Below are 11168 nucleotides of genomic sequence, written 5' to 3'. Positions count from 1 at the left end.
ATTTATTCTCCTTCTTAAAACAACGCATGGTGCCCACGGAATGAAAATCAGGACGTGACTGCTCCAAGGTAAGGTTGAGGAGAGGATTTTATTGCAGATACGAGGGAACCTGTAGGAAAATCCAGAGCAGGGAGGGAAAATAGTGGACCGAACCTGGCCAGCACATGGAACTGAGCCCTGAGAGGAGAAAGCAGAGGTGGTGGTGGGAGAGCAAGAGAGGCAGAGAAGACAGAGAGAAGAGAAGAGAGAGTAAGTGGGCCAAGAGAGCCCATGGCTGAAATGTCAGGGTTAGATAGGGAAGAGAGCTGGGGGAAGGGAAGGGAAGCCCCTAGACTGGAGTGGTTGAGGGTGTGGTGGGGAATGGCAGTCAGGATGACTCTGTAGCAGGTACTTGCTGAGGGCCTAATAATGACCTTTGCTTGGCATGGTGATAGGCACAGTAGTCATCTATCAATGGAAGAGACATGTGTTCTTTGTCAGAGGTTAGGAGAATGACTCAATTCAGGGCACAGGGACTGTTTTCAAGTCCCTGAGGGATTTCAGACTTTTGTATGAATAACAGACTTTGAGAACAGGAATATCTTGGGACCTGACACTCACCCCACCCCTTTATTTCAGCCAACAACAGCAGAGGCACCCTTGTCCTGGAAAACCACCGAACATGCTAGTCTGGGAATCAGGAAGGCCCTCTTCACTTTCCTTCCTGTCCCCCAATTCCCATTCCTCAGTCTTAACCACCTGCTGGTCAGTCCTTCCTCTCTGTCCTCATTCCCCAAGGGCTCCCCATACCCTCCAGTACAGCATAAATAATAAAAACCCAGAGACAGATATTGGGGTTCAACCTGAAGATCAGAGAAGCAAAATAGCCAAGCCACTAGAGAGCTCTTACCTCTGAAATCTTCAGACTGAAAGAGAGTGAGTTCCTGTCTCACCCCACCTTATACTCCTCTCTAGTGCTTGGATTAAAGGTGTGCACCACCACCGACCAACTTTTATGGCTAGCTAGTGAGGCTGCTGGGATTAAAGGTGTGTGCTGCCACTGCCTGGCCTGTATGGCTGGCCAGTGTGGCTGTTTTGCGTTCTGTTTTTGTCTCCAGACAAGCTTTACTTATTAAAATACAAATAAAATATCACTACCATCCAAGGCCCAGCCTTCTCCCCTTTATCTTTGTGTCAGCTGCCAATACCCAGAGTCACTCCCTATCTGGCAACCAGCTGGCCAAGCAGACTGAGCACTGGGTAAACAATCCTCAGTCTTCTTTCTGTTCCCCATTTCCTGTTCCTCAGTCTCATCCCTGCCTTATAGCAGCTTATCTTCCCTCTCTGCCATCACTCCCTGGGGACTCAGAAGATCCTTGTGGCAAACCCAGCCTTCCTCCCTCCAGTAGATCCTCCCAACTGTCCCCCCACCTTACCCTCACCCTCATCCCCACCCCCACCTCTAGCCTATCCCCATTCCTTCTTGCCAGCTCTAAGTATCTAGAAACAAGCTGTGCCTGGGACCCCTAGTCACCACTCCTGGGAGAGACCAAGAAGCACCCCCTATCAGGGAACCCTCACCCACCACATTCTCCTAAGCTAATGAGAGGGCATCAGAAACCAAGGAACAAAACACCCACCCAACAAAGACAAGACCATATATCAGCACCTAGAATTGCAACCATCCCAAACACAGACACTATCACAGAAACACAATCTATCTCCACATAACCCAGCAACCGTATTGCAGCAGGCCCTCAGAAATGTAGTATAGCTGTAGCACAAGACAAGGGCTTCACATTGCTGTTGTGAATATGATCAAGGACCTTACTTGTACATGCAGGGAAAAGCAGTTGTGCACATAAAAACAGAAAATAAAGAGACAAAATTTTGGATAATGAGGATGCCACTACTTATCAAAATAAAAATTTCTGTGGGGTTTTAACTTCTTTAAATTTATTTTCATTTTAATTTTTAGCCTGTGTATATGTCTTGGGATGTCAGATCTCTGGAACTGGAGCTAATAGCTCTTGTGAGCTGCCATGTGGAGGCTGGGAATTGAACCCATGTCCTCTAGAAGAGTCACCAGCGCTCTTAACCACTGAGCCATCTCTCCAGCTGTTATTCTTTTGGGGATAGAAAGACCACACATGCACAGAGGATTGCCGGACTACAATTCCCAGAAGCAGTCAGCGTGCGACAAGAAGACTGCGCATGCGCAGAGGATACAGCAGAGGATACAGCTTCCCACCGGACTACAATTCCCAATTTGACAAAAAACCACGCATGTGCAGGGCATATTTCCCAGACACACCAGGCTCCCCCTTAAAAACGGAGAACGCCATGACTCGCGCCCCTTTTTTCTCTTCACCCCCGTCCCTCACCTGTCGTCACCCCCCCATTAAAGTTTACCAACGTGGGACCGCCATGCGCCTCGTGTTTCCTTTCCAACCCCACGGAAAAAACAACACCAGCCCCACAATTTCTTTTTAGTAAGCGAAATAAAACAATAAAATTTGCCTTTCAGGTTTAATTTTTAGAGTATTTGTGGTATCTCTACTCTTTCCTATCACGTAAACTGTAACACAGACTGATGTGCACTGCGATACCTGGAGACTCTGCAGGGATGGCTCAGGGACTCCCTAACAGTGGTGCTTGGGTGGGGTCGCCAATAGCTGGAAAGCTACTTCCTAGTTGTAGAGGAAGTGCTTTCAATGGTAGGCTATTGCACACAGCGTTTGCTATCATACAGTGTCAGGAGCCATTTCAGAATTCTCCTTTCTCACAGGGCCTTGAAGTAAAAACCTTGAGACAAAAAACTTAAAGTTAACTGAAACAGTGTGTGCTAATCTTAGAGACTCAAGGTCCGAAAAAGCACCATAGAGTGCCCTCATTATTCCTTGCTTACCGCTAACAACAGGTGTTCTAGCCACTGACCTTGCAACTACTCCACTTAGCTGCCAAGCTGCCAGTCCCTCCTTCCCTTCCCCCTTCCCCCTTCTTCCTTTCCCCTTTCCCAATTCCCCCTGCCCGAGTTCCTCACTGAGGAGTATATAAGACAAAAAGCTTGCTTCAATAAACAAAGACCTTGACAAATTGAGAACAGAATCCTGTTTGGCTTGCTTGGTCTTCTTCCTCTTTCTCGCCCATGTTCTTTCAGGTAGTGCCCCTTCAGACCCTGGAGTAACTGGACCTGCTGGGCGGGTTACAATACAGCCTTCATGGCACTGAGGCATGTTCCTTCTAGTCCTAGTTTCTTCAACACTTTATTTTCTTCAAAAAAGGTGTTATACTTTTTTCGAAGGTCCCTTTCCACATCAGTGGAGGCTCACATAGTTTTGGTTCTCTTGTCTTTTGGATTTTGTAGAAATTCTGCAGAAATCTTGTGAAATGGTGATATTTCTCCCTTCCATAATGGGATTCACCCCAGACTATCCCAGCGGTGTATAAATCACTCTTTAAAACTGACTTTTCGTGTACTGGGAACTGTATGCCTTCTCTGACACCATGGGGACCTGGAGTGAGAGCATTCACTCTCTCAAGCCTTTGTTCAAATAGTAAAGTCTACATAAAGCTAGACCCCACAATTGTCCTTGACAAGAAAGGAGCCCTGAGCAGGAGGCACTGAGCAGAGAGACAGCAGGTCTGCTCTTAGTCATAAACAGGTCTGGGTGGCCTTGAATTCTCTAGCAGCAGACTCAGGAAGGTGTAATCTACTGGTCTCTGCTCTACCCTAACAAGCTATTAATATTCTGTACTTATGTTCACATTTCATTTGATGCAAGGTCTGAGTCTAGGAAATTAACTGTTTGTACCTTTACTCTTAAAATATATGGGGGGAAAAGCTTAGGTCATTAAACCAGCCCTAGAGAAAGAAATTCCTTTTCCCTTGGGTGCCAGTGAATACAGCACCCTGATGCTTAGCCTCTGGGGTAGGGGGCAAGCTCCAACCTAATCTTCCCAGTATATGCCCTCCTGGGGAACTTCATAGCCATGCTTCTTCTGAGATATAGGGGGCCTACCTTGTCAGTCTTTTCTCTATCCTGTTAGCTCTAAGAAATGCATACTTGATATCATTGCTATTTACCAGAAAATTGTTAACTATGTCTGTGTGGGTATAGAATCTGGAAACCTTGTAGGATGGGCAGAACAGTGAGGAACATCAAAAGGGAAACCATCAAGACAGCATTGAAGAGAGCATAGAAAGAATGAATGGGAGATGATAGACCTATGTGAGCTAATTTATTTCATTTACCCTCAAACCTTCTTAGTCAGGATTTCACCTGCTAGAGTGATCCTTCCAAATCATCAGAGGCTTAGGGGGCTTAGCCCTATCATAAACCTCGATACATTGCATAAAATTGGTTGGTTTGAGTTTGTTGAACCCACCAGGCACCTCTGGAATGAAACCAACAGGGCTGCACAGCATGAGCCTCCTAATTTGTTTTGTAATCTAACTTCTTTGATTGTTCTCCAGCATCTTTACAGATTTGATCCCACTCATTTCCACACTCCCTTTCTACATTGTTTTAGTCATTTCTGGAAAGGTTAGTGTCAGAAATGCAACCAACATTTTTAATATTTGGATCCTACAGTGGAAAAAAATTCTACAACACTGTCATTTGGACAAAGCAGCAGCCTATATAATGGCAGATGTTTATCAGCTACACATATGATAGAAGACTAATATCCAAAATATATATAAAAAACTTAAAAAACCCTGAACATCAATAAAATAACCTAACTAAAAATTAGATTACAGATCTCAATAGCACTCAGTGGAGGAAAGTTAAATGGTTGAGAAACACTTGAAAAGTTTAACATTCTTAACTATCAGGAAACACAAATCTAAGCTTTGAGATTGCATCATATACCCATCAGAATGGCCAAGATTAATATAACAAATGACAGCTCATGCTGATGAGGATGTGGAGTAAGGGGAATAGTCATTCATTGGTGGTAGTATTGAATATATATATATATATATATATATATATATATATATATATATGAAGGTGATCTAAATGCAATTGTCAAATAACAGGGTAGACAGAGCCCTGTTTAGACATCTCTTATTACCAAACGAAGATTTCAGTATAGCGAATAGGTTATATCTAGTTGAGTTATGGAACAAAGAATTCCCACGTGAAACCCCAATGAACACAGGCTGTTGCCAAAACTATATGCTGTTCTCCACAAACTGACAGCAAGGCCACATTGCTGTAGACAATAGCTACAAAAATTCCTGAGTCATGGAGCAGTTGAACTGGTGCCTCCATAGAGACTTCACCCCTAGGTGCTAGTGTCCTTGGTTTCAGAATTTACTTTACATGCTACCAAAGGACAAAGATAAACATTAACACAATTACAAAGCCTTGAATCTACAGTGGTGTCTCTTCTGCAAAACACACTAGTGCCATGGTGGCACAAAGCTTGTGGGAGTAGTCAACCAATGGCTGATTGTTGTGGTTTAAGGTCCACTCCATGAAATGGAGCCCATATCTCACACTGCTTGGGTGACAAAGAATCTGAGACTAGATAGTTTAGGGACCTAGGCGAGAATCAAATACTACTGTTCTACTAAAGTAATGTAGTAATAAAGACATTCTGCTATATCAGTGGTTCTCAAGCCATGAGCCACAACCCTTTTGGGAACAAGTGATCCTTTCACATGGTTCAGCTAAGACCATCAGAAAACACATACATTTTCATTACAATTCATAACAGTAGCAAAAACTACAGTCATGAAGTAGCAATGAAAATCATTTTAGGGTTGGATGTCACCAAAATGTGATGAACTAATTTAAAGGATTGCATCTTTAAGAACATTGAAAATTACTGTGCTACATATTATATCAGCACCTAATCAGCCATCATCAGAGAAGCTTCTTCTTGCAGCAGATGAGAACAAATGCAGAGATCCACAATCAGACAATAGGCAGAGTCAGAGACCTTGCAACGCTCAGCCCTAAATGGGATCTCTCCCTCCAATCCCTCCATGCAGTGCTCAGAACCCTGCAGAAGAGGTGGTAGGAATAGTGAGAATCAGAGGGGATGGAGGACACCTAGGAAACAAGGCCCTCTAAACACGGCAGGACCGACGGCCTCCTGAACTCACAGAGACCGTGGCAGCGTGCACAGGCTAGCACAGGTCCTTACCAGATGGGGCCTTAGAACTGAAAGGAGAAGTGGACACAGCTCCATCCACAATCCAGAAGCTATATTCAATTAATAACCATTTGCAAACTAAAAAAAATAAAATCTTTTCTCCAAAGGAGTCTCACTGTTGAAACAAATTACTTTTCAAGGTAGGGTGCCTGCCCAACACTAAACGGACAACAAAATAAACTCGATGGTACCTTTGGAGATTCTTTGTCTTATCGTGTTGTATCATGGTATTTCTTTCAACCTTACAGGTCCTTTGGGTATATACCATGGTTCTCAGTTTTGTGTCTTTATGAGATTCCTGTGGGTGTGAATGTGTATGCTTCTGTGTATGTGTGTATTTCTTATACTGAAGGGGTTAAACTCTCCCACCCTCACAACCGAATTTAGGTTTCAGTTCTCTAAAAAGTAGCCTGCACAATGCTCTCAGGGTCACCACCATCTTGTATGGATGAACATATGCTGGAATAGTAATAAGCGCTCTTTGTGCTCACACACTAATTGAGTCTGTGGTCTTCCTTCAGTGTTTCCTTGGACCCTCCAATGCTTTTTCTTTGGTACTGTTCCTTTGGTTTGTCTTCTTTGTCCTGTTCCAAATGGTTTCTTTTAACTTTATCTTACCTGATTTTATTATAATTTCTTAGATGCTTGTTTGTTTTCTAAGAAGAGACAGAAAGGAGGTGGATGGGAGAGGAGGTGGAGAGCAATAAGGAGGAGTTACTGGAACGGAAATCATAGTTTGAATATATTGTATAAAAATCTGTTTTCAATAAAAAAGAAGAGCCTTATAATATCAACTCCATTTTGTAAGGCTAATTTAGCACTTTTGTTCTTCATTTATATATTATGTAGTATGCTCTGTATTGTTCAATTGTTCCACTTAATTGCTGAGTAGAATTCTTTCATATGACAATATGCAATGAACTTATTGATGGTTCCATTGATAGGTAGTGTCTTGGCTTTTTAGATGTTAACAAATAAAGATGTGTTATGGACATATATGTTCAAGTCTTCTTGTAGATGTAACTGTTGCTTTTCTTGTGAATTTACCTGAAGGTTGAATTCCTTTGTGCTGTGGGAAGGTCCTTCTATATGCTGGGAATGTCTGTTCTCATTTGCTGAGAATAAAGCAGTTTTTGCCTATGGCAAGGCAAGCTATGATTAGGCGGTTCAATCAAACTGAGGACTCAGAAAAGTGGCGGGTTCAGGCAGATGCTCTGAGCAGTCCGAAAAACAAGATGTGAAAGTCCGGTAAATCATGGGCCACGTGGTGATACATAAATTAATAGAACTGAGTTACTTTAGACATAAGAACTAGTTAGTAATAAGCTTGAGACATCAGCAAAGCATTCATAGTTAACGTAAGACTCTGTATGGTAATTTGGAAAAAAAATTGTCAGGTCAGAAGGAAGAGCGAGCTCCACCTCCATTTACACCGTTGTTATGGGATGTATTAATTGTATACAATTATAGATTACATCATGATGCTTTCCACATGTGTGTATAATGTATTGTGATTGTGTCCACCCTCCTTATCCCTGCCTGCTTCTTATTGATTTCCTTCCTCTTCCCACCTAGTATGCTTCCATTCTCACAGGTGAGGGTTAGTAGACTTCTTACAGGAGCCTCACCAGGAGCTTCAGCACTGGAGAAAGCTCTCACTTCCCCAGCAACCAACAGGTCACTGTCTATAAGTCGTCAGGATGGGTGGGGCCTTGGGAACTTCTCCCACCTCTATGGCTGAATGTTGACATGCTCACGTCTGGTGTAGGTAGTCACCCAATGTGCTAAAAATTCATGAAGGCTGGAACATAAAACAGAACAAAACAAAGAGTTTATGAGTGTCATGGCCATGTCGTGCTCTGAAGGCAACTTTGCTCCACAATCCACCGCTTCCTCCAGTCTGACATGCTTTCCGCTTCCCATTCTGTCTTGTTTCCTGTCATCATATTCTTGGCAAGAGTAGAATTCTAAGTCATTGCAGTATTGCATCTTAGAGGGGTGTATGGATTTTTAATTGTGGCTTTTTCAAGTCTGATTGAATTTGTAATAGTAAGGACTTTTGACATGTATAAACGGACTATTTATTTACATATTTATTTCATGAAATGTTATTCAAAATGTTTCTCATTTTTCACTAGGATGTTTTAGCTAATTTATATTATTGAAATGAGACTTTATAGATTTTGCCCATACATCCTTAATCATATACATATATAAAGAAAAATTTCTATTTTTCCTTCATCTATCACTTTTAATGGTCTGAACGTCAAATAAAGTTCATATAAAATGAATGAAATATATGCCAAATAGGGCAACTCTCTTATTTTTTCCAAATTTCTTCTAATCACAAGGTTTATTAAAGGAACACGAGGCAGAAGAAAAGAGCCAAAGGACAATTTGACCATGATATAAAGTCAGAAGCAACTTATAAAGAGCCCCAGTTCCAGTATGCTTTCGCTAAATACTGCTCCCTAGACATGACAGAGAAAATACATCCATGAAATTTCAACAGTACTGTTTTCAGAACAAGATTGGTGTACTGACGACACCAGGTGATATGCCCACATGGATAGGGACATGCAACAATAATGAAGAGATCATGATATTAAAAGTGAGAAGGGACATGGGAGGAGTTGAAGGGGAGAGGGAGGAACAAGAGTGATACAGACACCATTATGCCTGTGAAGTTATGATCAAAATTTAAAAATATCCTGTCAAGAAGGGAGAGAAGTAATGTTTCTGACTTTGAAAAAACAAGAGAATTTTGTTTTACAATTTCCCAAAAGAAGACCAGCTTTTATGACATTTTACACTTTGTACTGCAGGTCTGTACTTTAGAATAGCAAAGGCATATATTGCATTTGTTGTTTTATACCATGGAGTGTTCTATGGCTTATTTTCGTAATTATTTTTAATTATAGGCTAATTTATTTATTTATTTTTATTTTATATATACATGTTTAGCCTGAAAGTATGTGTGTGCACTACATATGTTCCGTGCTGACAGAGACCAGGAGAAGACATCGGAACCCTCTGAAATGGGGTTTAGGTGCTTGTGAGTCTTATGTGGGTGCTGGGAAATGAATTCAGGTCCTCAGAAAGAACATCCAATGCTCTTAACCACTGAGTCACTGATCAAGGACAGTGAGGTCTTTTTAGTTTTTAAAAAGTAGTGGCTATAGAATGTTCATATAATCTTCATATAGTAAAGGGTGTTTTTATTTTTAAGTAAGTATGAGGATTATAATCGATTATTGGGAAAATGAATGAATCCTACTGATGAAGAAATACATTTTTAATATTAATAATATAAAAATCTGTACCATAAAGTAAGCAAATATTTTCCATATTAGTGTATTGATTCTATGTGATCAATATACATACTTGTATATATTTGAAAATCAAGAAACTGTCAGTGACACGTGATAGAAAGGGCAAAGAAAATTTGGAGACTGAATTGTATAGTTTATTCTTCAATATCAAGAATCTAGAACATGCTAAGGTTATTCATATGGACTTGGTGCAAGTTTATATAAACTGAACAAAGGACACTAAAGCTATAGGAACACTCTAAGACATCTAAGATTTCTGTCTCAACCGACTGCATAATTTGACTCTAGATGAAGCTCCCAGGGACACAATGTCTAAAGGCTATTAAAACACACAAGATACGCTCCTCCCCAAGGGAAATGGCACAAGTCCTGCCCCTTGTGTGAAAATGGGAATGGAGGGTTCACTCCACGCCAGTGACCTCCTGGGAATTTGAGAGCACAAAAGTTTTCATTTTCCTCTCGCTCGAGTCTTTCCCTTCTGAAAGTGTGCTCACTTTCTTCCGAGTTCTTTCCATCACTCGTGTGAACCGAAAAGAGACTCCACTCTGGTGAGCTGACAAGTGCAGTGGTTTAGTGAGGAAGGATCCTATATCACATGGCTTCTAGTTCTCTCAGTGTCTGAGAGACCTATCTGTGGGAGAGGGGACCTTTCTGAGACCAGTGATTCTCTCTAAAAATATTTAAGGTCACATTTACTTATTTGTGGTACATGTGCGCATACATGTATGTATGCATGTGTTAGCACACATGCAAATGTGCACACAGGCATACACACATGCATTTGTGCCATGGTGCACATTTGGAAGTAGTCAAAGGGCAACTTGTGAGAGTAAGTCTCTTCCTTCACTGTGTGGGTTCTAGGGATCTGAGGCTTGTCAACAAGTGCCATTACCTGCTGAGCCGTCTACCTGGCTCCACACCAGTTTTACTCTATGTTAAGGCAATATCATAATAGGAAGCTACTGATTTCAAGTTAGAACAGCTAGTGTACTCAGAAAAAAAATTCCCAATATCTCAGCACAAGTCTTTTGGCAAGAGAATTGAGTTTACAGTATGTTCTGACTAAACCAAGATCCCTTGGCACTGATGCTTTGACCCTTCACAGTTTCAGTGATGAGTGGTTGTTTCTTTTTCTCTTTGATGTATTTCTCATGACTCTTCTTTGCTACTGGAAAGGCAAATCTATGCTCTGATAGGCTGAACTTAAACTTCTTAAATTACTGAGATGTTTTCACTTTGTGGGGCTTCCAGAGTTTACTTGTTTATGAGTCAAAAAAGATAACATGGCCATCATTTAAGGGAGAACATTCTGGAGTGTCTGCTGTTGCACATTGTTCAAAAAAAGTTCTGTGCTCTTGGTAGTTTATTCTGCACTAGGCAGTGGACTGGGGCTTAGAAAACCCATTCACAGGGCCTGTGTTTGTCAATGGCCACCTGCATTTCTTCAGGTGGTCTCAATGTGGTCACGTCGGCTGCTCAAGGCAAGTGCCAATGACAAACTGTGAAAGAGTAGCTCACTTATGTAAAGCACTGACTGGGGACCTAGAAGACATGTCACAAGGCCTAGGAGGCCCCAGGTTTCCTTTTCCTGGGCAGAAGACTACAGATCCTCACCAGGACTTAGTGCGAACTGTTATGAATTTCTGCCAAGTCACCTCCCTGCCCTTGGAATGGCTTTGAATCTTTACT

This window comes from Microtus oregoni, unplaced genomic scaffold (assembly GCF_018167655.1).
Source record: "Microtus oregoni isolate MIOR12 unplaced genomic scaffold, Mior012 000016F_ref0000370, whole genome shotgun sequence".
In the NCBI taxonomy this organism is placed as follows: domain Eukaryota; kingdom Metazoa; phylum Chordata; class Mammalia; order Rodentia; family Cricetidae; genus Microtus; species Microtus oregoni.
Note: the sequence above shows the minus strand (reverse complement) of the source record.